Raw genomic sequence first — 23,695 nt, 5'->3', positions numbered from 1 at the left:
GAACTGTATTATTCCCTGCCTACTTTTGCTTGCAGGCTCATCAAGCGGAAAGAAACCGGGACTGGCTCAGGGGCCATAAGTTGGCCGTATTATTGGCACATACATCGTTTTTTGGGCACACTGCCACTCTACGATCAAACTCTGGCCAAGAAAGTAGTTGCTGTCAAAAATCTCCGGCAGATGAGGTGAGTGTGCAAGTACCTTTCGTGATTTATCCCCTTCAACGTGTAGTTATGTCAATCAATTCAAGATTTAATTTGTTCATATTGGTTGATTTTTCGTTGCCTTTAAAATAAACTGCACAAGAAAGAAACGTGTTTTATGCGACTTTCACTGTCAGTAGGACTGTAATTTCATCGTCTGAACTTGAGCTAGCTGCTACATTTTCATAATTGCAAACAGCGTGAAATAAAGCGGGACAAGAAAGATGAGACCAGATGAACGCTGAATACCAGAAAATGCATTTATTTTTTAAAATTTTAGGTGTACTGCAGTCGGAGAACCAAGCAGGTGGGCATGTGCTCCAAAAAACATAAATGGGATTCAAACTCTTCCGAACCATGTGCGTGTGTGTCTTGCCTTTTAGCCTGAGTTTGTATACCACATGTCGAAGCTAATGGTGTTTGGTCATCTGTCCTTTTCCGGCATAACACAACTTTTGGGCGATTAGAAAAAAAATTTAAGCAAACTGCTTGTCTAGAGTTAGCTGGGTCACGCTACATACGTATCTGCACATATAGCATAAATGAACTTGATGATATTGCCAGCACTTGACCTGTCTCCTCTTGTGCACTTTTGTTTCACACTGTCTGTAGTGATGTAATGGGGACTGTTAACCCAATTCCTCAAATAATTAGGCAAAAAACAAAACTTACTTCATTTGATGTCAATTTACATAGGAAATACTGTGCCACTTCAGGCAATGTGCTTGATGTAAATAATCACTTTAAAAGCAATAAAAGCTTTCTCTATGTGAGCACATACACTGGTGCAGTTAACTGAATAGAAAACAATGTGCATTTCTTGTGTTGTGCAGATTCTTGAAGGAATAGCACGGGGGGACGTGCAAGGTAACCAGTCGAGTGACGGGTGCCCGTCACCTCTCCCTGGGCTGGCATGCTGGCCCCCACCATGCACATCGCCACCTGAGGCGGGGAACTCCTCTCTGCAATGCCCCCCCCCCCCCCCCCCCTGATACAAGAACAGCTGGCCCCAGCTGCGAAGCTGGGTTGGATGGCAGCTATCCAAGTCCGGCAGCAAAAAAAAAAAAAAAAAAAGAAAAAAAAAAAAAAAAAAAAAAAAACATCAGCGGTATCCAGCTCCATCCACCCTCGTGATGCAGCTGCTGGACGAGCAGCACCCGCTTCGTTTGTCCTCAGAGCCGAGGAAAGATAGGGAGCAGCAGCTGAGAGAAGAACAGCTCAAGGTGTTCAAACAGATTGCCAGCGTAGATCAAAAATTGCTGTCTGTGCTCGAGAAGCCCGCTAATAAATGAACTGTGAATGCACCAAGAGCGATTTCATGCATGTTTTATTTTGCAAAAAACACTAGCTATTGCGAACATCTGAATGCATGTTTACATTGCAAAGGTCCGAACTAGCTCCCGAGGAATGAGGAACTTGCTTCGAAAAGTATTTTGCGAATGCAGTCCTTGTTTCCTCACCCGCTTCTGTGTGAGCTTGTGTGTTGTGAAAAGGCTGTACATAGAGAGGGGCAAGTTGTTGTGCTTCCTGCTACCATGGCTGCTCGACAATGTCCCGAAACTCCTCCCAGATGTTGTGCTAAATGCAAGAAGTTCTGATTGCTCTCCTTGAGTTGGGCAGGCGGCATTCCATTCATTTTGCAACAAACCGGAAACGGGCTTTCATTCTTCCAAACGCGTTCTCTACTAGTCTTCTTGTTCTTGAGAGATTGTAGTTAGCTACTTTTTGTGGTGTTCCATCTTGAGGATTTGCATATGGCTTCATCAGGTTCTGCGTCAAGGAAAATGCCTGATCGCACAATATGATGGGTGCAACACGAGTGCCCTCAATGATTGCCTGAGGAGTCTTGAAGTGAGCACTCTCAACAAGGTTTTTGAGTTCTGAATCTGCATATACACTCGCGTCATGGCACCTCCCCGGGCTTCCAACACGGATGTACCTGAACCGATATTTGTGGTCCACTAACGCCAGCAGTATAATGCTGTACTGCGCAAAGAAAGGTAAGTTTCCAAGTAAATTTTCAGTAATTCTGAACGATAAGGGAATCCATACTTAAGGCTTAAAAACACAAAGCACACACAGCATATATAAACAGTGACACAGTAGTGTTTGCCTCATTCAACAATGATAAAATGGGGGTCGACGCAGGAAAACAACTACCTACTAAACACAAAATTGCCGTTTTATAACTTCGTGGCAACGCGCAAACAAACATATTACGCGTTCACTTCAATGCATTGTTATGTTGTACTTCTCAGGTTGAGCACTGCGTTAGATCCTTTTCTCGCGAGCAACAAATTGCTATGACAAAATACTCAGAACAATCTACCACCCTTTGTGCTTGTAGTAGTCGGTTGCGTGCTCCTTCGGCGGCGATACGGGGAAATGACATTCATCGAGGGCTCCTCCAGCATGGGGGAATCCCATCACGGCAAAAAATTCCCTGACGTGGTCGGACATGTTGCGGCGCACCATGCAGAGCCACTGGCCTTCCAATTGCTCAATAACAGCTGTGCAGAACTGTCGCCACAACACATTCACAGTTGAGCGACCGACACAGAGATGGCCGTGCGCAATTGTGTGCTCAGGCGGTTCAAAACACAAGCCAGCGACTCAACAAGGTACGTACTGGGAGTCACGCGAAATGCCTGCTTGAAATAGAATCCCGTCAGGTTAGGCAGCGTGTCCTGCAACCAGCGTTCATTTCTTTGGAATGTCCACACCAAGCGACGCACAGAGGGTACACTTTGAGCTAAAACGGCAGCTATGGCAAAGGAGTTTCCAAGTAGCCGTTCCTCGATATCCGTTGAGATATCCGCCTCTCTGTCAATTTCACTTTTCAGCATGACACACGCATGAAAGCGCCCGGGACAAATAAGTGCTGCCGAAAGACGCTCCAAACGCCCGTCACTACTTTCCGTACCATTTGCAACGAAATCCAATGCGCTCGCCTTGGATACGACGCCGTCTTGTCTTGGCTCGTGATGATCGATAGCGCTAATGCGATTGCAGTGATTCACTTCGTTTGCATTCTACAGCATGTAGAAATTTATTATACATGCTGTTCATATATCTCATACGTTATTAGCAAGTATCGCCTAAAATAACAAATATATGTTGTGCTACTGACTCACACAGCGTCATCACCATCATTTTGGAAGTGCACTTCTCTTTCTCGTGTAGCAGCGCGCCGCCAAAGTGACACTCTGTGCGCCAAAGTGCACTCGCTCAAAGTGACAGTAAATTTGCCAGTGTGACAGGGGTATTACACTTTTCGGGTCAAGTATGTCGTCTGGTGTCGAGGATACGTAAATAATTTACGTGTACGATCGGTTCAATCGTAACAAAAATAATTTTTGCAGCAGGGTAATGCTGTTATAAATGTTGCACTGCTTGCACGTGCATTCTGCTGAGTAAAATACAAATAACTATTTGGTTTTAGCGCTTTACTCAAACTTGTCTGGCCGCAAGTTCACATTGGTTCTCGCAGCCACTGCGGTTGTGTGTGTCGCCGTCCCGACTTTTTTTGGTCTTGTTGCTGAAAACGTGCGGTGTTCTGCGTAGAGAGTGTGTGTGTGTTGTGTGTTTTCAAGCCGCGCGGACGTTCGAAAAAATAAAAACAAAATTTTCCGAAGAACGCGCCGTCCTCCTGGAGCTCGTTTCGCGTCATCGCAGCGTTCTCGAGAACAAGAAAACGGACGCTGTATCCGTCAGTCGAAAACGGGAGTCGTGGAAAAAAAATAGAGGGCGAGTTCAACTGCCGCCATAACGTGACGCCGCGGACGTGGGTCCATCTTAAAAAGTGCTGACACCGCCACAACATACCGCCACGACATACCGGTACATACCGGTATACCGCCACGAGAATTCCGCGTCGCTGGATACTTCCATGGCATTCTGTCGATCCCTAAGCCGTGGCCGTAGTGGCGGCGCGTATCGGTATGCCTCATCCTCCGTAATATCGTGCACACGTCCGGCGAAATCGCCAAAGTCGGAGAGGCTGCCGTAGCAGTCGGCCATCTTGCTTGCTAGGCAGGAGTAGTGAAAGTCGCACTTAGGGTTACCAGTGACTGTACTTTACTTTCCGGCACTCAAGTGTCGATTAAAGTTTACTGTAAGTACAAGATTTGCTTATGAAACGCATTAAGCATCGACCGGCTACTTAAGTCATGAGCTAAGGGTAAGTTCCGTTTGTGAATACGGCCCAAAGAACGCCAGCAAAATCAACGCACTCAAACTTTTTTTCTTTAACAGCGAAGCTGTTTAAACTAGCCGTAAAAAGTATGGTGTTTCACAGAAAGCCAGCCGTGCCGTAGCCATGGCAACCAGCGACGCCGCAACTGCTAGAACACCTGGCGCCACCTACCGCCTGTGTACTGCGCATGCGCCGGGGAAACGCGGGCACCGTCGGCAGCAGTTTGGCAGCAGCTCAGAGACACTGCGCGCAACCGGTTACCGCCGCCGCGCCGAGATCTGCGCATGCGCCGTGATAACGATTGGATCTGCGCATGCGCTGAACTTGAAGCACCAGCTATGTAAGCGTTAGTAGAAGCGATAGGATGGTCAAAGATAGTTCGTACTCTCGAAGAAGAGGCGGCGCTTCGCGATGAATTCCGGAAAATGCTGGGGTGACTTGGTAGTGCTTAGCCTAGCTCAAAAGCCAGGACTAGCTAGGTGCCCATCAGCTCTGCTGTATCTTTAGCATTGCGCCTCCAGTGCAAGCTACGCTATTTTTTTTTTTTGCTTGAAGTTGTATTTAATGTCTTTTGTTTGTTGCACTTGAAGCGTGACTGAACCAACATGCGTCGAAGAGCGGCGACATGTTTAGGCATTTGCTCGGCGTGACACAACACAAAACAAGCGGCAACGAATTGCTTCACGGCGGAAGGAGCGTCAGCCATTCCTAACAGATACCAGAGCCGCTATTCTGGACATTCCGCCATTAGAAAGTTCAAGGCGCCGCCTTGCGTACATTTCCTTTCATAAATTAAAAAGTTGCTGTTGCCATAGCCTTTGATGACGCGAAAAGTAATTAATATTGATTACTATACAAACTCAGTAGTGAAAAGTGCGAAACTTCGCTGAAATTTTGCTACTTTCGACCAATATTATTTCAAATAAACATGTTTTTAATAAAAATGATGGTTCAAAACACAAATGCCAACACCACCCGAGAGCGATGCAAATGCTATGAGCGCGCGTTGTGAACAAAAGATTTTCATGGCCCCAAATGACAGGGAAAATGCGGCGATACGCATGCCTCTCCACTGCCATTGCATATGGCCGCTCATTACTATAATTCGCGCGGCTCGTCGCACCACAAATTATGGCGGAAAATCTCTGCAATGGTGGCCCAGCTTAACGTCACGCAACGTCAAATTGACGTTTACGAAACGGCCCTTCCTGTGACGCTCTTCACGGGATATTCCTTCAGCCAATAAACAAGCTGAGATGCGGCGGCTATCTCGGAACGCCACCACATATTCGCGAAATTGCAGATGCATTGCACGGACTTCTGCACGCTACCGTCCACTTTCTTTTTAAAGCGCTAAAATCGCAATATAGGTGCCAATGACCACAATAAAGTATTAGTCGATAAAATTTGCAGCTCCACTCACGATTCGTCATTCTGATGAAAACGCAAAATTGCATTTTGCAAAACTTCCGTTTCCCAGCACAAATTTTAAAACACGTGACCTCTCGACAGCCAATGAGACAGCCAACATGGCGGATAATGGCGGTCGTGCAGCCGCCATGCGTGTCGAGAATAGAGCCTCTGGCAGGAAAAACCGGTCTAGACTCGGCATGAATGCTTCGCATTAAAATGAAATGACCCCGTGCCATATCTGTATTCTGAAGCCGTACAGTGTAAGGATTCTTCTCGTTCGATTCTGTTGATTGCTTATCAAGCTGTCCTCCAGGACCGGTATTTTGTAGCGATGCCTTATGATTTATTCTATACTAGTCTTATCATCCACCGTTCACGGTCGGCTGATCCCGTTGATAACGCGAGCGGACCATCGCTCTGACTACTGACAAAGCGGGATAAGCGCGAAAAGGCATCGCTACAAAATACCGGCCCAGAGTGGCCGATCTCGGTAATAGGGGGGCATAGCTTCGTGCGAACCAATGACGAAGGACAAAAAGAACGGAAAATGGAAATGATCGTTACATTACAAGGGCCTTGTATTTTTGCATTTTATGCGTTCCTACAACTTCGCCCCTTTTCAGTCAACTTCGCAGCTTCCTCAGTTTCTCGGTTTTGTCTACGTCTCGCACGTAGGGAAGGCACCGACATCAGAGAGCTGGGCCGGTATTTTGTAGCGATGCCTTTCCGGTAATAATGCCTTTTTGCGCTTATCGCGCTTTATCAGTGGTCACAGCGACGGTCCGCTCGCGTTATCAATGGGATCAAATGGCCGTGAGCGGCTGATGATAAGACTAGTATAGAATAAGTCATAAGGCATCGCTATAAAATACCGGCCCGGGGCCGGTATTTTGTTGCGGTGCCTTTCCGATGCTAATGCCTTTTCGCGCTTTTCGCGCTTGGTCAGTGGCCAGAGCGATGGTCCGCTCTCGTTATCAACGGGATCAGCCGGCCGTGAGCGGTGGATGATAAGACTAGTATATAATAAGGCATAAGGCATCGCTACAAAATACCGGCCCAGGCTGGTATGAACGCATTCGGTCGCTGAGCACAGCCTTCGAGAGAGCACGCTGGTCGATCTTTAAAGTCATGCAATAGTTGCCGCTTAATTATTTAGTTTGAAGACCGCAGTTATACCTCAAAGTTGGCTGCTTCGACCACGAGAAGCTCCTCCTTGTCTCTTGGCGCAGTCGTGCCCAGATTTAACACTTTCCTCGAACAAATACACTTACCCCCGTATTCAGAAATGCAACTTCGCTTCAAGTCCATGCTTGACTTGAGTTAAGTGACGCCTATTGTGAACGTGCCGAAGCAAACGCAGTGAGTGTCCATGGCATGTTCACGCCGGGCGTCCTTTAAATCAAGTCAAGCATGGGCTTCAAGCTAAGTTGCATTTCTGAATACGGCGGTTATAGACTATAGGCAATCTCAAGTTATCGCCCGCGACACCTGCGTCGATTGCTTCCCTGGTGGACTGATTCGAGCATAGGCGGTAGCGTCCTATCTCCTGGCATAGACGGAAGCGGCTGCGCGCCCGTTTGCGTTGGCGTGCATATGTGCCCCTTGTAGTTGAGTTTTAAGGCGACAGCGTTAAAGGCCTCGTGTCGCAGAAAGTCCGGTGTCGGTGTCGGCGTCCACGGCCCCAAGAAATCATCCCGAACCACCCCGACCACGCAGGCCCTCCGTGAGGCACAGAGTCGTTATTGAACTACTTGCATTTCTCAAAGTAAAATGCGTCAGAAAAATGCAGCTCCACTAACGTGAAACCTAGGAAAGTGCGAAGCAGTGATGTGCTATAGTGATGGAGTAGCGCTACAGCCCGGGCCCCTAAAGTGCTTCGCACTTAAAATCGTAAAGTACGACGTAACCACAACCTACAGACGTGATAGCATCGGATTGTAATTTGAATATACGAGAAAACATAATTATCTTACGCGGAAACTCAAACACAAGCCCCTTTTCCAGCATTTCTATACCACTCATACAGCGGCGCGCCGCGGTAAGTTTCTTGCAAACACATGTGGAGGCGAAGTTGGAGGAAAAAGGAAGCTGCAGTTGCCGGGAAGCCTCATAAGCAGCCAGGGATTTTTGAATGCTATCGTGTTCCACTCTTAAAGGCGAAGGCGTCCTCCAATTTTTTTTTTCACGATGGAAATTGCTACCCAATCATCCCGCAAGCCGTGTACACTGCATTTTTGTGTCTTTCAGTGCCACAACAACCTAGAGAACACAAAAAGCCGCAACCGAACCATGAAATAAGCAGTTGGCAAATGGTTAACAAACGTGGAACGGTCCCTGGTGTCAAATCACGTATTTTTTATTTCGCATCTCTTCTTTTCACACGCGTCGCGGGGCAAACGAAACAGCCCTTACGTGCGTAGCGAGAAAGCTTCATAAACTTCGTTAATTTCGTGCGTATAGTAAGTGCGCCCCGTCCTCCCTACGCTGTCCCCTGTAAGGAAAAAGCGCGCTGCAAGAAAAGTTGATGAATAAACACTCAGTCGTGGTTTGGTCTTTTCTAAATGATTTAAGCGCTGTAAGTGCAATAGGACATTGTATTTTATCACAGTAAGTCGTTCAGGGGCATTGTTGTTGCAGGTTTCACCTGCTTCAAGGCGTTGTATCAACTTTCTTGTAGCAAGCGCCCCTCTTGCCCCTTTTCACCATAAGAAAAGTTCAAACAAGGGGTTTGGAGACCGACGAGCGAAACTTTTTCGCACACAGCATTTTTCGTAAAACTTGGCGCAACATTCGTTAAATCGGAGAACAATCCTAAATTCGTAATGTTCACGCAAAATTCGGGAGAGTTCATGCTTCATGCACACGTCTATGGCCAAATGGATCGATCACCCGACTGTAGCGCAGTGCCACCCTGGTTCTAATGCCACTGTTGGACACAACTATTCTTTATGCCAAAGGGCTCAATCAAGGTCTTGCCATAATAATACAATATATATATTATATATATATATATATATATATATATATATATATATATGTACTTGCATTCATCCTGGATTGCCCACAATGACGTGCTGTAGAGTGCAGTCCGAAGAAAATCTAAGCTGTCCTTGTCTTTATGCTTGCTTAGCCGCGTGGTGATTAAGTGGTTAGGTAGCGGGCTCGACTCCCGGCCGCGGCGGCTCCAAGAACGCTGGTGTACTTGTATTTAGGTGCACGCCAAAGAACTCCGGGTGGTCAAACTACGGCGTTTCTAATAAGCCCCAATGTTTGCTTTGGGACGTCAAACCACACGAATCAATTATGTTTCATACATTTTCGACAACCTGCGTTTCTTTATTGCGCGAATAAACCTAAGTGCATGGTCGTTTTGTTGTCCGCCCCCATCGAAAACTTAAGTAGATGGCATTGCGACAGCCAGACAGTTGACAAAAACATATGCTAATTTTTCTGAGAAACTTCATCTACTAAATTCCGCAGTGCTTGTTTCGTTACGTATAGCGCGTATATTTGATTTTGACATTATTGAGGTTTTAGAATAGTTGAGATTAAGATTCTAGTTGATCATGATGATCATCAAATTTTTTTGTCGCTAAGGGTAGAACACCCTTATTCCAGGGCGTTTTCCTGGCACAGCTTCAGCGCTCGCAGCTGTGATTGGGGTAATTAGGTGAGATGAGGCCGGATGGCAGGACATTCTGAAATGATGTGTGGTCCATTGGGGTACCCCACACAGTGGGGGCAGGTGGAAGAGTCAGTAGAATAAGAGCTGCAAATGTGGAGGGCCTGTGCAGCGGGTTAAAAGAGCACCCGTCTGAGCCTGCCTTATCAGGAGGGGATGTTCGCGTAGAAGTGAGGGATATTTTAGTGCGGTGAAGCGCGAAGAACGGGACAATGTGAGGCGAGAAACACGGGTCAAGCGCTCGGCTCACATTGTCCAGTCTTTCGCGCTTCAGAGGTGGTCATAGCGCTAGAAGACACGGGCAAGAACGAGAGAACAGGACGAGCGCTAACTTTCAACTTTTAACGTTCTCTCGTTCTTGTCCGTGTCTTCTAGCGCTATGACCACCTCTGATGTATATAACCAACTAGCCCAAAAAGCCATACTTTCGCGCTTCACCGTACTCAAATATGCATCAACAATTGGCCCAATATTCCACCATTCTGAAGTGAGGGATGTGGCGGAGGCAACGCACAGCGTTTAAGCCTTGGCTGTATAAGTATGTTCGCACGACGTTTTCCAGGACTGTGTGCACGGGGAATATTGGGCGCCCGGAGTAAATTCGGCTCGGGCGAGCGCGTTACATCGTTCGTTACTAGGCATCGCGGCGTGCCCGGGGGTCCATATGATTTCGACACTCTGATTACAGTCTTCATTTGGTATGTTCGCTGTGGTCATTGTGTAATTTGTTGCGCTTGATGTGTTTGCATGCCTCCCGAGAATCGGTAAATATGAGTGATGAGGGAAGCTTTTCTGCTTCTGTTGGATGTAATAACGCAACGATTGAGAACATATATATATATATATATATATATATATATATATATATATATATATATATGTTAACATTAGAAGGGGGGCACAAATAGAAAAGGCAACAGAAGTGCAAACATTGTAAAGGATACATAAATCCTAGTGATACATGGTCCCGTATATGAAGGTGCCGCTTGTCTCAATTTTTAATTTTTTTTCTTCTTCTCAGCAGAGCGCCCTCAGGGCTCGTGCACGCAAAGTCATTCGCGCAGGACGAAATAATCATGACTTGAAGGAGGGCATCAAGTGCGCATGCACGCAAAGTGTACGGCAGCGGACTCATTGCGCGCCAAGAGCGTTATAGGGTATAACGAGAATGAATGACCGTTCTGCCGGTTTACGGGGCCCCGGCCACGGCTGAGCCGGCGAGCGAGGGTTAACGCTTTTCCAAATTGTCTTTCTTGGTGCCTTCGCACCTCTTCCTATATAGCAGAACATCTTGCAGATGTGGTATAAGACGAGAGAGAGAGAAAGAGAGAGTAAGGATGTTTCAAAAAGAAAAGAAGCCCATCATGTATAATTCCGCGAGAGCTCGGCTGGCGCTGTTCAAGAACGGTTTAACTTTGCTCGAGCAGCCGGACACTTTATTATCGTTAAGCGTGATTGCTATGGCCATCGCGTGTGCCCGCATCGCCAGAGTGGCTGCTTCTTCACTTTGGTTTTTGTCCCGCTTTCTAATTTTTTTTAATTTTTTTCCGTCTCGGATAGTTTGGAGCATAATGCCGCGCTTCGAGGTCTTAATGATCATTTCGCCCGAGATTTACAGTGTCCTTTGGAAGGTGCGCTCCTGCGACTCGTTTAATCTGCGTTTCGTTATCCTTTCTGTGTCTGCAGTTTGGGGTATCCCTTACTCGATGAAGCAAAGCGTAAAATAAGGAGACCACCCCGCGCGAGCTTCTTTCGTGAAAAGTAATTGGGCGGCAAGCAGAAATTACGAGCTGAAGAACAATGCCCACGATTGCAATTAGCACGAGTAATTTACCCCCGACTACAACGAGATAAAAAAGGAGCAATTCTTTTTTTCACCATTCTTTTTTCGAAAGTCAGAACGGCAGACAATTATAGCGCCGTTTTATTGAATCTACGTTTAACGGTTTGGATTTAGAAGAAGGGACGGAGAATTTCCCTCCACTGTAGTAGTCGTGAATCATGGGTGAAGAAACAGAGAACGGACGGCACCACGCTGGATCTCTGCAACAGCGGCGGAAAACACCAGACTGTATATATAATTATGACCATATTTTAACGCCAAGAGACAACGAAGCCAAGGAAGGCATTGGGTAAATGAGCTGTGGTTGAAATTGAAAAGTAGAGAATAATAAAAAGGAAAGGGAAATGAAGGTGGATGATCCCCGACTTTGCTTGCTGCTATCGTTGTGCTTCAGTGTTACTTGCTTTGCAAGGAAGAAGTTCGCACAATAACGAGCTGAATTTGTAATTCACAGTTTTGACATTGCGGTGTTCTTCACTGTCACTACAACGTGACATCTGGTAGAGGTGCTTTTGCGTTCAGGTACCAGACGCCCCCGCAGAGCCGTGATCCAAGCCCGAATTCCGAAGACAGCACCAACGCCTCCCCGGACAATGGAGCTAGCCTCAGGCAACAAAACCTGCTCCCGGAGTTAGGGCTTCTACCCGTGACGACCAGGAAGACCAAGACCAAGTCGGGAGCCACGAGAAGGGACCCAGCATCGTCGGCAGCCATCGTACTTCGACAGCCCAGGGAGCCACCGACTTTCCGTGGATCATCGTTTGAATACCCTGAAACCTGGATGGAGACAAACGAGAGGACCGCGACGTTCAACAACTGGAGTGGTGAGGACAAGCTGCGCCATGTCTCTTTTTCTTTGGATGACGCGGCTGGGACCTGGTTCGACCACCTTAGCGACGTGTGGCCGATTTCGTGAGAACTTCTTCAAGACCTTCACGAGTGTCGTACGTAAGGAAAGGGCCGAAGTTCTCTTGGAAACCCGAGTACAACTACTGAACGAGAACATCACGATTTTTACGGAGGAGATGACTCACCTCTACCGCCACGCCCACCCCGACATGTCTGAAGAAAAGAAAGTTCGGTTCCTTATACGGGGTGTGAAAGAACAGCTATTCGCCGGATTAATACGCAACCTACCTAAGAATGTCGCCGAGTTTGTTTCGGAAGCCACAACAGTCGAGAAGACGCTTGAATTGTGCGCCAGGCGATACAACCGCCGTGCACTGACAACAAACTACGCCGAAGCTCAGCGCTAGGCACCAATGACCTGCGCGAGACAATCAAAGCGGTCGTACGAGAAGAGTTGGAGAAGTTCAGCCCAAGGATGTAGTCCCAGGTAGCCTCGATCGCCGACACAGTCAAGGAAGAACTTCAGCGGCCACTTGAAGTACCACACGTTCCCGCATCGGCGCAACCCCAGCCGCAAGCTATGACCTACGCCGCCGTCGCCCGCCATCAAGGTCTCCCTCCCTCCGCGCCCGCGCCGGGGCCCCGTAACGCCGCGATTCCGTCGTCCGCCGGCGCCCAGCGCAATTACCCAAGGGAGACAGGACGTATATGGCGCGCTCCATACCACCGCCCGCTCTGCTAACACTGCGGAGAAGCCGGCCATCTCTACCGCCGATGCCCATACCGCGACTTGGGACTGCGATGGTTTGCCTCAGTTAACGCGCTGCGCCCACAGCAAAGTGAAAAGCCTCGTCATACCCCCGATCACCTCGCCGCGACTCAGTGGAGCCCTCGACGGCCGTCCCGGTCACCGTCACCAGGCCGCTACCTGTCCCTGCAGCGGCGACTGTACACTGGCCGATCCCGTGGCCGACCCCTTAGCCCTTAGCCGGAAAACTAAAAGCAGCAACCGATGCAGGTGCGGTTGCTGTACGTCGAAATGCTGAAGAGCCTCCGCCGACGACGACGCTTCAAAATCTATCTCAACGACGTAGCAACGATAAGCTGCCATACCGACGAAGCTTTGAAGCCAAAAATACGCCGACTAAAGAAGACCTTGTAGCGCCCACCGACGCTGCTAAGCGGGGACGCTTAGGTCGGCGCTCTTGGTCAGCGCTTTGGGGCAGGCTGCGAATGACGACGACAATAAAGTTGGGCAGCGCGTGCTAACGGCGCAAGCACGGCACGCGCCAGTCGGTTCTAAAAGCCTGCCAAGCTGGTCTCCTTGTTCTGGCGCTCCGCTGCGACCCCTCGGTTCCCGACAACCTAACGACGCGACGTACCAGCCACAAGTCAACGCTATAGACGCAGCCATGATCCGACTCCAAGACCTAACTGCAAAGGCAAGGCCAAGAACTACCGACCTTGATGTTCAGATTGGTGGCCGAAGCGTCACTGCTCTAGTCCACACAGGAGCCGATTACTCTGTTGTCAGTGGATCCTACAAGATCATCCGACGTACCCGCCGCGGTGGCTTAGCGGCTATGGTGTTGCGCTGCTAAGCACGAGGTTGCGGGATCAAATCCCGGCCGCTGGCGGCCGCATTTCGATGGGGGTGAAATACAAAAACGCCCGTGTCCCGAGCATTGGGGACACGTTAAAGAACTCCAGGTGGCCTAAATTAATCCGGAGTCCCCCACTACGGCGTGCTTCATAATCATATCGTGGTTTTGGCACGTAAAACCCCATAATTTATTTTAATTTAATCATCCGACGTATCGGCGCACTAGACTACGAGGTCGTGCCAGACGGCATTACGCAATCACAGCGGAGCCGCTCGCGACTTCATGTAGTACATGTTGTGATCCTTAAGCCCTTCTGCCAGCGTTAACCAACTCTGGGACTTCGTTTCTTTGTTGTTTTATTTTTTGTTTACTACGTGTGCTTAATTTTTGCTTCCGTCTTTGTAGCATCGGGACGACGCTTTTTCAAGAGTTGGCATGTTCACGTGTGCTTATTTGTTCATTTTTCAGGGGACTGCTTTCATCCGGTAACAACTTAGTGTTATCACTCAGCGCAAGATGCACCGGAATCATTTGGAACTTAAATTAAATTAAATTAATTAAATTATGGGGCTCTTACGTGCCAAAACGACGATCTGATTATGAGGCACGCCGTAGTGGGGGACTCCGGAAATTTGGACAACCTGGGGTTCTTTAATGTGCACCTAAATCTAAGTACACAGGTGTTTTCGCATTTCGCCCCCATCGAAATGCGGCCGCCGTGGCCGGGATTCGAAATTACTAGAATGTTGTCGTTGATTCTATCTCTTGTGTATGTTCTCGCCACACCTTGTATGCGTGACACGAATTATGTAGTACTTTCTGGAATGCGCGTGGGCACCAGCGATTACGCTGGAACCTTCGACGAGTCACGTATAAAAGCCGACATGCATGAACCACAGATCAGATTTTCGACGATCACCGACTTTGCTCGCCACAATCGTTGTGCTTGAGAGTTACTTGCTTTGCTGGGCGCAAGTTTGGCCAATAAAGAGTTAAATTTTGACACTGCGTCGTTCTTCACCATCACTACAACGTGACAATATTAATGCAGTGTGCATTATACGCCGACCCGTGGATTCAGGCCCAGCGTCCGCCCTACACCCTGTCACTTTTTTCCTGTATTCTTTCCTGTCCGCGGTCGTGTTTGCAAGTATCGCAGCACATACGAAAAAATAATTTCTTGGGAAGCCGCCTTATTACAAAAGAAGACTGGAATTGGGACGTCAGTCAGGAAGTAAGAAATGTGCGGCAGAAAATATTTGAATACTTAAAGAAAACTGTGCGGGCACCCACGGCTTTCGAGCCGTCGATCCATTGCGCCGGCTGTTCGGAACGCAGCGCGCTGACCACTCGGCCGCGCCGCCGACACGTCGACAGTTGGAAATATTTTATCTTTCGATGGCCATATTAAAAAGCGCTGATACCGTCACATTCATTCTAACGTTGAGTACAGTTAAAAAATTGCTGACTCTCCCGCCATCCAGAGTAGATGTAAGCATGAAATGGCTATCCATACGGCGTCTTTTGCGGCCTGTGGTGTCGCCGCCTTCAACGACGTTTCTTCTTGCATAAGTCCAACGCGCTCAGCGTCTGTCGCCACTTTTAAAGCGAAGCTTTGTACCTCCACCTGCCAAGGGTTCTCTCGTGTCCGTCGTTGTAATCAAAAAACGATCCCGACGAACCGCTAACAATTGCAAGTATAGCAGTATAGCTTACTTGAATTCAGGCATTCAGCGTACAACTAAGCACTCGTTTTCGCAAGAAAAACCACAAAAACAAGCTTCAAAGTGATGAGCCAACATGATGGATGATAAGGGCTGCGGGCAAACAACGGAAACAGGCTCGGCGCGGTCCGTAAGATTAGATTGCAGCTGTTGCAAAGCTTATGCAGATGCTTGAAAGAGGGTTGACGTCATTCGAAACCCTTCCAGCCTAGTAACTGCTTCGGTTCATTTTCTAGACTACCCCACTATGGGTAGACCACGGAAAGAGTTAGCACTCGTGTGCTTCACCAATGCAAAACAACCAACCACCATTCGCGGAACGTGCATTGATTTAACCTTGGCAAAGAATGTAACTACAGTGAAAACTGAAAATTTGAGTGTATATCACACCGATCATAAAGCAGTAGTGAACATTGTGGTGAAGTAAATAATAATAAAGGCCGTGGTTAAAGTTACGTTGTAGTGTGTGAAATATTAAGTGCGCCGCAGTCACCGTGAGGGTGGCGTAAAAAGCTTCGCTTTCCAACCACCTTCACAGGGTGGATTGGCGGGCAATTTTTTTCTTCGTGTTACATCGAAGTGGTCGGCTGCAAATGTGCGGCCTTAGGTCTCCTGTATATCTATCTGCCTTTTGAACGTCGCTATTGGAAATTGTATTGTATCAGTTCAACGAGCACAAGCGTTATTTGCGTGCTGGAACTACACATGCCTTGCCTTGCCCTCTATTTCCATTAACCCCCTTTCCCCCTCGCTCTGGTATAAAATACCGAGCGCAATAAGCAACCATTCACTGTTGTCTTGACACGCGTGCTGTTGGTTTCTTTGACGGGGACCCGGTCGACAAATAAAACTTCAGTGTACTAGAAGTTACAGCTTGAGTGATGCTGCTGAAGAAACATTAGCAAGAACTCGGAAGCAATATTTTTAAAGATGATAGTCTTTCTTGGGCTACCTAAACGCGAAAAACTTTGTCTGTCAGTCTGTCACTCGATTCAACCGCCCGGCCAAAACCAAGCATGAGGAGAGGAGATGCAGAGAGAGAAGAAAGAGAGACAGACAGAGAGCGAGAATAATAAATAAATAAAAAATAAACTTTCCTGGCGAGATGGGATTCGAGCCCGGGTAGCCCCTGTCCGAAGGCGAGCGTCATAACCACTAGGCTATACACCCACGCTTGCAGAACATGCATTTATGGGAACCATATGATCGCTATGTACCAACGATTGTAACAGAACTTTCTATGGGCGAGGGAAAGAGAAAATGAGAGCGAGAGAGAGACATTTAAAGAAAGAGAGAGACAAAGAAAGAGAAACACAGATAGAGAGAAAGAGAGAGACAGAAAGAAATGGGAAAAAAAATGAAACGTTGTAAATGAAGAAATCAACGCGTTAGAAATGGTGTCGAGGAGCCGCTACGCGTTAAAAACAAGCCGACTGAAGACGTGGCTCTGTAGCCGGCTTTAAGCCAACAGTAATAAAAGGTCCCAACAGATGGTGCGAGAGCAGGGCGAAAGCGGGAAATTTGAATTGAATTCAGCAAAACCTCCATTGCATCCATCATGGGAGGAGTGAGGGGGGAGGGGAAGAGCGTGAGGGGTGGGGGGGGGGGAGAAGAGAGAGTCTTACGTATCAGGGGCGGACCAAGACTATCATCTTTCGACGTCATTTGCGATGAAGCAAGCAGATATGTGGCCAATTTTTTGTAACTTGTTTGGATTGGCGTATGTAATGCGGTCCTGTACAAAGGGTTGGGGGCCAGAGACCGCATTTTCTTAAGTTTTGACTGGTTGCCCGGATGGTCTCGTTTTGTTCTAGCAACTTGCCGGCATGTTCTCGTTTGAGTGCCCGGATAACGGCTCTGGCTTTTGGCTCAAGGTCACTTGAAGGTAGCCTACAACTGGAGCTAAAAGCATTTCATGCTTAATATGTTAGCTAAAGTTATGCAGATCCAAAGCACATGGTGGAATCCATGTGAAGCGAAGCTTCCGTGAAGCCACTTAATTAAATGGTGCGAAACTAAATGCGACGCGTACAATTTATAATTTTCATCCTATGTAAAGTGCAATCTCGTGCAATGCTTGTTTATGCATGGCTCAGGTCTCAACGTTAATTTCGTACACAGACACACACTGTTTCGAAATGCGATTGCCAATGCAGGCGGATGAACACTGTGACACGTAGACGCAACAATGTCACGAGAACAGATTTTTTGAAGATGAGCGCTTATAGGCCACACGGGAAAGGGCACACACACTTGCGCTGCCCTTCTTTTTCTTGTGCTTCGTCTAGGCGCCGCTGGTCTTCGCAAATCTGAACTGTGCTGCACCAACTGGTCCAAGCTTCTACGTTATGAAGTCACGAGGACGAAGGCAACGTTTGATGCTTGTCAAAGAAGGAACGGGGAGGAGAGCTGGGTGCACAGAGAAGTAACAATACGTACATTTAACGCTTCCGTACATCAACTCGGCGGCCGCAATTCGGTGGGGGCGAAATGCAAAAGTGCCTGTGTACCATGCATTGGGTGCACGTTAAAGGACCTGAGGTGATCAAAGTTAATCCGCAGTCCCCCACGGGCTGCATAATTATATCGTGGTTTTGGCACACAAAATCCCAGATTTAATTAATTAAACACTTTGTTGTCTGGATGGCTTGGCAACTGAGTGGGACTGTGAAAGCGGCGAACTATCGCGCATGTGTTTGTACACGGCGGATGCATTTACCAGTATTGTTGCAATTTACAGGGAACTATAGCCTACTCTGACTAAGTTTTGTGAGCTTCCTCTCAGCGTTCCCCGTGTACTGTCGGGCTGAGATGTTGCATGTCCGCAATTACGTTAAACTGGTGTAGCTAACGACTTGCAATACATGCTGTAGTGGTACCAGTTGAAGTTGGTACTTAGACTAGAATTTTCTTAGTTGTGACGGTCACACCTTCGTATTTATTTTTAATACATGTTACTTTATCTAAAAGCAAAAAAGAAACTTACTCTGCGCCCCTGAGTTGGCTGAGGGTAGGTTGATGGGTTCTTGACGGTTGGAAGGTTGAGAATCACTTCTCTAGCATAGCAGTATTAGCGTCTTAAGTCCTCGAACCAATTCCTGGATCAATTGAGATGTCGACAATACTTACTGGAAACAATGACGGCCCGGCGTATACCTTTGTGCCGATAGAGGTTTGTGCAAGCGTCATTGAAAGGGCGCTGTTCCAAAGATGGCCGTTGGGTCGCCAGGAACTGATTTAGTGAAAATAGAAAGACAGAGTAAAGAGCCAGTGGCGCAGCGAGGAATTTTTATCGGAGGGGGGGGGGGGGGGGGGGAGAGGTGAGTGTGGGCTTGAACTTGACCGGGGTGGGCTGTGGGGCACGGTGGTGTTGTCGCACGTCGGTTTATGCGAGGTATCCCTCCCTGATATGCGGAATTTTTCAGAAAGTGGAGGGGGTGGGGGCACGTGCTTGGTATGCCCCCCCCCCCCCCCCCAAACACACACATACACACATCCTCCGGCTGCGCACCTGTAAAGAGCTCAATGTAACCAAACGATATGCTCGACAAGCGCTGGCTTTGGAGTGCTTCTGTTTCCACGCAGCAACAGCTGTGGCGCTTGCTCCCGCAAGTGAGCATTACAGGCGACTGGAGCATCGCGGCATGTTCTCTTGAGCGGGAAGAACGTTTCGTGCCTACGGTCTACCCCGATCACGCATCCCTGCCTTTTTACATGCTTCCTCCCTCCAAGTTTTCCCATTTCAACGCTATCATTACATTTCCTTCATCAATCTTGCGAATCGTTGGCGGCCCCCTTGCACCTGTGTTAGGTCTCCCATTCTGGCGCATCTTCTGCGCGAGAACTTTACAGTTTATAAGCAGCGAGTGCTTCATACTGGAAATGGAGGGAGCGAATTGGCGTTGCACCGAGGCCATGGTCTTGATTCCTCCTGAGAGTCAGGCGTGGGCGGTACCTCGGCCTCACCACAAATGCGAACGCGCCCAACCGCCTGTAGCTTATTTCAAACAAACAAATAAAAATAAAGGGGGGGAAAAGGTGATGTTACAAGGGCGAAGGGGGAGCCAGAAAGACAAGGCAAAAATAAAGATTTCAAGGAAAATAAAAAGCAAAGAAAGCTTTATAGGGAGCGATTGCAGCGCCCCACCCTGGCGCTGCGGCCAAGTAGTGCACCGCGTTCATCCATCACGGTGCTAAGTGAAATTAATGGTAGCGCGCGTTACCTTCTCGATTTGAAAACCGCAGCCTGCGCGCGCGCGCGTGCGCGCTCTAGTTCATGGTTCTTGTTTGAAATGTTAGATTTGCTTGCGTCTTTCTATGGGGGTGATGCTTTTCTTTTTTGTTCCCCCACGTTCAACTCCGACGCAGATCTTCATGTTACCTTTCTGCTCCACGATGGTCCCGTGCCTTCGCACCCGCTTTTTAACCTTTAACTTTGCCAGCTTTGTAATGCCACCATATAGATTGCAATCTTCTAAAGTTTATGAGTCCAAGGAATTATGTCTTTCTGTAGCCGTTCGTTCTGTTGGCGCAGCCTAGCATACATGAACAGTAACATGGACAAACATGGACGTTTTTTTTTTCTTTTCTTTTTTTTTTTGTGCTGCTAGTTCCATGGCGTGGAAATATCTAAACTAAGGTGCCGCAATAACGGCAATGATGTGCATATGAGCTCACGGGAGCTTCGAGTTAGATGCGTGCGTCAAAATGAAGATATGTGTTAGGCGCCAACTTCGTCCGCGCCCCAACAAAATCAAAGCGACGTCAAGTGTGAATTATCACCGCGACTGCGGCCCGCTATATTTCATTGAGGTGACTTCGTCTCTTGACATTTACGGACGCTCCAGTAAATGTCTCGAGTATTCACGTGTAACGAGGCTGGAATTAAGTGCCTGTCGCTAAAGAAATGACGACTCGGGTATTGCATGTATGGAACTGCTTGCACTTCAGTGTCACGATCACAAAACTAAGTTTAGTTTTTGTCGTGCAACGCGAGATCGAGCGGCATCAAACAGTTCCTTATGTGGCTATCCTAGCAATTAAAAAAATAATGATTGTAAGAATATCAAAAGTCTACGGTGCGATTTTGACGCAGCGTTCTGGTTATTTCTTTAGAGAGAAGAATCCGAGGTGGGGAACCCGGAAAAAAAAAAAGAGAAAGCACTGCAGACTATAGTGACACTAGTGATCATTTAGGAAACGGTTTACCAATCTTTGCCAGTCTTTGACCTCGCAGTCTCAATTGTGCGAGCTATATCTTCAGCTAGGATTGCCGACGCAGGCGATTGAAGGTTTCTCCGTAATGATAAGCCAGGTCAGCCTATTGCTTATTAAAGCATTAAGGTTATCACCGGCGAATTGTAACGTTTAAAAAAGTGCAGCAGGATGGAGGAGGTTTTTCCAATGAGGATGAAGGCTAGTCCTCACCCCTGCTGTCACCTGTAAGTGGAAATGCTTCATCAAGGACAACGCCATCTGCCCCAGCTGTACGATCCTTGCACAAGACACTCGCGCGTTCTGCTGCAGACCTGCACAGGCACAGAACATATATACGAGAGCATGGCCTCCGCAGTAACCGGCATGGATGCTGACTCAGTACGCGGATTCTGGAGGACCTTCATCACAGAGCTTACCAGACTTCCTACACGATGCGGGGTTGCATCGAATGATATATATTTGTTTTATTTCAGGGAGTTTTTTTTTAGACAATACAGATTTTTTAGAAAGAAAGCTATGACCATGAGACATCTGTCGTCTTCGCATACGAGCTCTACAGATAGGCGGAAATACTCTGCCGCCACTTGAGTTACTCTGGAAAGACTAATTAACAAAAAATGTTAATTAACTTTTTTATTAGCGCCTTATGGGCAGTGTTTAAATGGCATATTTGAAGGCAGTCACATTTTAATGCACCCCGAGTCTGACCTGAGTTTGATATTAGTCAGTCTGAATAAGCCCTAAGCTAAATGTATATTTTGTTACTGAGTCAGAGTGATCGAGTTCCGCTTACTCGTATTTTGCTGACCTACGTAGACAGCATGCAGGATCACAGGGTTCGCACACTAACACTCCCTGACAGCTTGACACGGTACAAACATACGCCAGTAGGTAACGAACAATATTCGCTCTGCTTTTTCGGTATAGGTGTGAGACCTGGGCCAGCATGACGTGAGGTGTCCTTTCGCTCGATTCTATTCATATTTTATCTACCGTTATAACGTGAACGGAGCACCGTTCGGACCACTGACGAAGGGCGAAAAGGAATAGCATTGCAATAGAATTCGTTATATTTTCCCGGCCCTGAGCTCGCTTCGGAAAATTCGCGCTCTTGGCGCATGCTAAAGGTGCCAACATCACGCTTTCGCCGAGACTGCGGAGAAGCCAGGTTTTACTCCGATGTAGAATACAGCGAAGATCGCGCGTACGGATTATCGTGTGTCATTTATTTGCCACTGCGCACCAGTGGTTATGTGTTTTAACAATATACTATACATCACTCTCGTTATACATAGTGCACGCAGGTAGTTGCTGGAGAGACTTTTAATATGCGTGACTAGAGTTATCTTCTTCTTCTTTCTGGGGTTTTACGTGCCAAATCCAGTTCTGATTATGAGGCACGCCGTAGTGGAGGGCTCCGGATTAATTTTGACCACCTGGGGTTCTTTAACGTGCACTACAACGCAAGCACACGGGCGTTTTTGCATTTCGCCTCCATCGAAATGCGGCCGCCGCGGCGGGGATTCGATCCCGCGATCTCGTGCTCAGCAGCGCAACGCCTTAGCTGTCTAAGCCACCGCGGCGTGTCAGACTAGAGGTATATCGAAAACATTGGAAGCTATAGAATGGCATGGTTTTGAGCCATCGGAAATATTGTAACAGCAGTTAACGGCATGGTTGTGTGCTCGAGCAACATCGCTAGTCGAGACCCTTCTTTACACTGCTTCGCGTGTTCTTCCTCCGATGGCGCAGAGGAGAAAAACCTTGTCGGTTGCCGGACACTCAGATGAACTCGGTGTCTGGCAGTCACAGTATAGGGCAGGCACTGAAAGGCTGAACAAATATGCTTGCCTGATCCCACTGTCCATTCTTTCTCCTCCATGTGTGCACGAATAAAATAACACAGAGACATTGCACGCCAGGTGCGTTTTTAGTCTACGTATCTATAGGTTCAAAAAGAAAAAAAGAAAGGGATCTTTGAAGCTAGGTTAGCAATAACTACGATACTGCAAAGTTTCGCGTCATTTTTTTCAGCAGTTCTGGTCTGACGCGAGCGCACAATAGAACCACGCAATGATACAAGCGTTTTTTTAGATGTAACCGTTACGATCACAACGGCTACTTTCACATGCCACGAGGTCTCTGCAGGCGCGATCAGAAACGCCTTCACGGCAGAACGACAGAACAGTGACGACGACATGACGACGACTGTGGAAAGATGCCCGCTTGCAAGCTCTTAATTGCTGTCGCAGTAAAATGTCGCCTCAACACGTCATGGTTTCACACGCGTCGTGGGCCTCGCTCTGAATACTTCGGGTCGGTCAAAGACATTGATATATGCGTCATTCCCATTTTAAAGATGTACATTAAGAATCGAGTGCCTTTCCTTGATGTACAGAAAAAACCGCTGACAGACATCTTGTCAAAATTTATCGTTGCACCATTGACCGAAAAGATTCTATTGGGACTTTCGCCTGATCCTCGACATCAGCCTGATAATCTGAAGGCTCTGAACAAATTTTTTGCATGAGAGCTGACTGGACAAGACAGTTTGAAGAGTCTTGGACGGTGCAAGTTTTTCACCACCATCTTCATCTTCATCCTCATAATCAACGTCTTCTCTATTCTTTTTCTCTACACCCATTCTCCTTCCCCCAACGCCGAGTAGCAGGTCAGAACATTGGTTCAGGCCGACCTCTGAGCTTTTCTCTCTCTATATATAGAGAGAAATCGGAATATATATATATATATATATATATATATATATATATATATATCTTCCTTGGTCACCAAAATAAGTTAAGCCAGTGCCTGGTTACGCCAATTGCATTGCACCATACTCCGCTTACACAATTAGCAGAGCCTCTTTAACGTTTTTGGACACACCGCTTTAATCAATTGCCGTATTATATCGAGACGACCGTTTACACTTCATTACTGTGACATCTGCTATATCTATTCTTTA

The sequence above is a fragment of the Dermacentor silvarum genome, chromosome 1 (assembly GCF_013339745.2).
Source record: "Dermacentor silvarum isolate Dsil-2018 chromosome 1, BIME_Dsil_1.4, whole genome shotgun sequence".
NCBI lineage: Eukaryota > Metazoa > Arthropoda > Arachnida > Ixodida > Ixodidae > Dermacentor > Dermacentor silvarum.
This window is presented reverse-complemented; position numbering follows the sequence as displayed.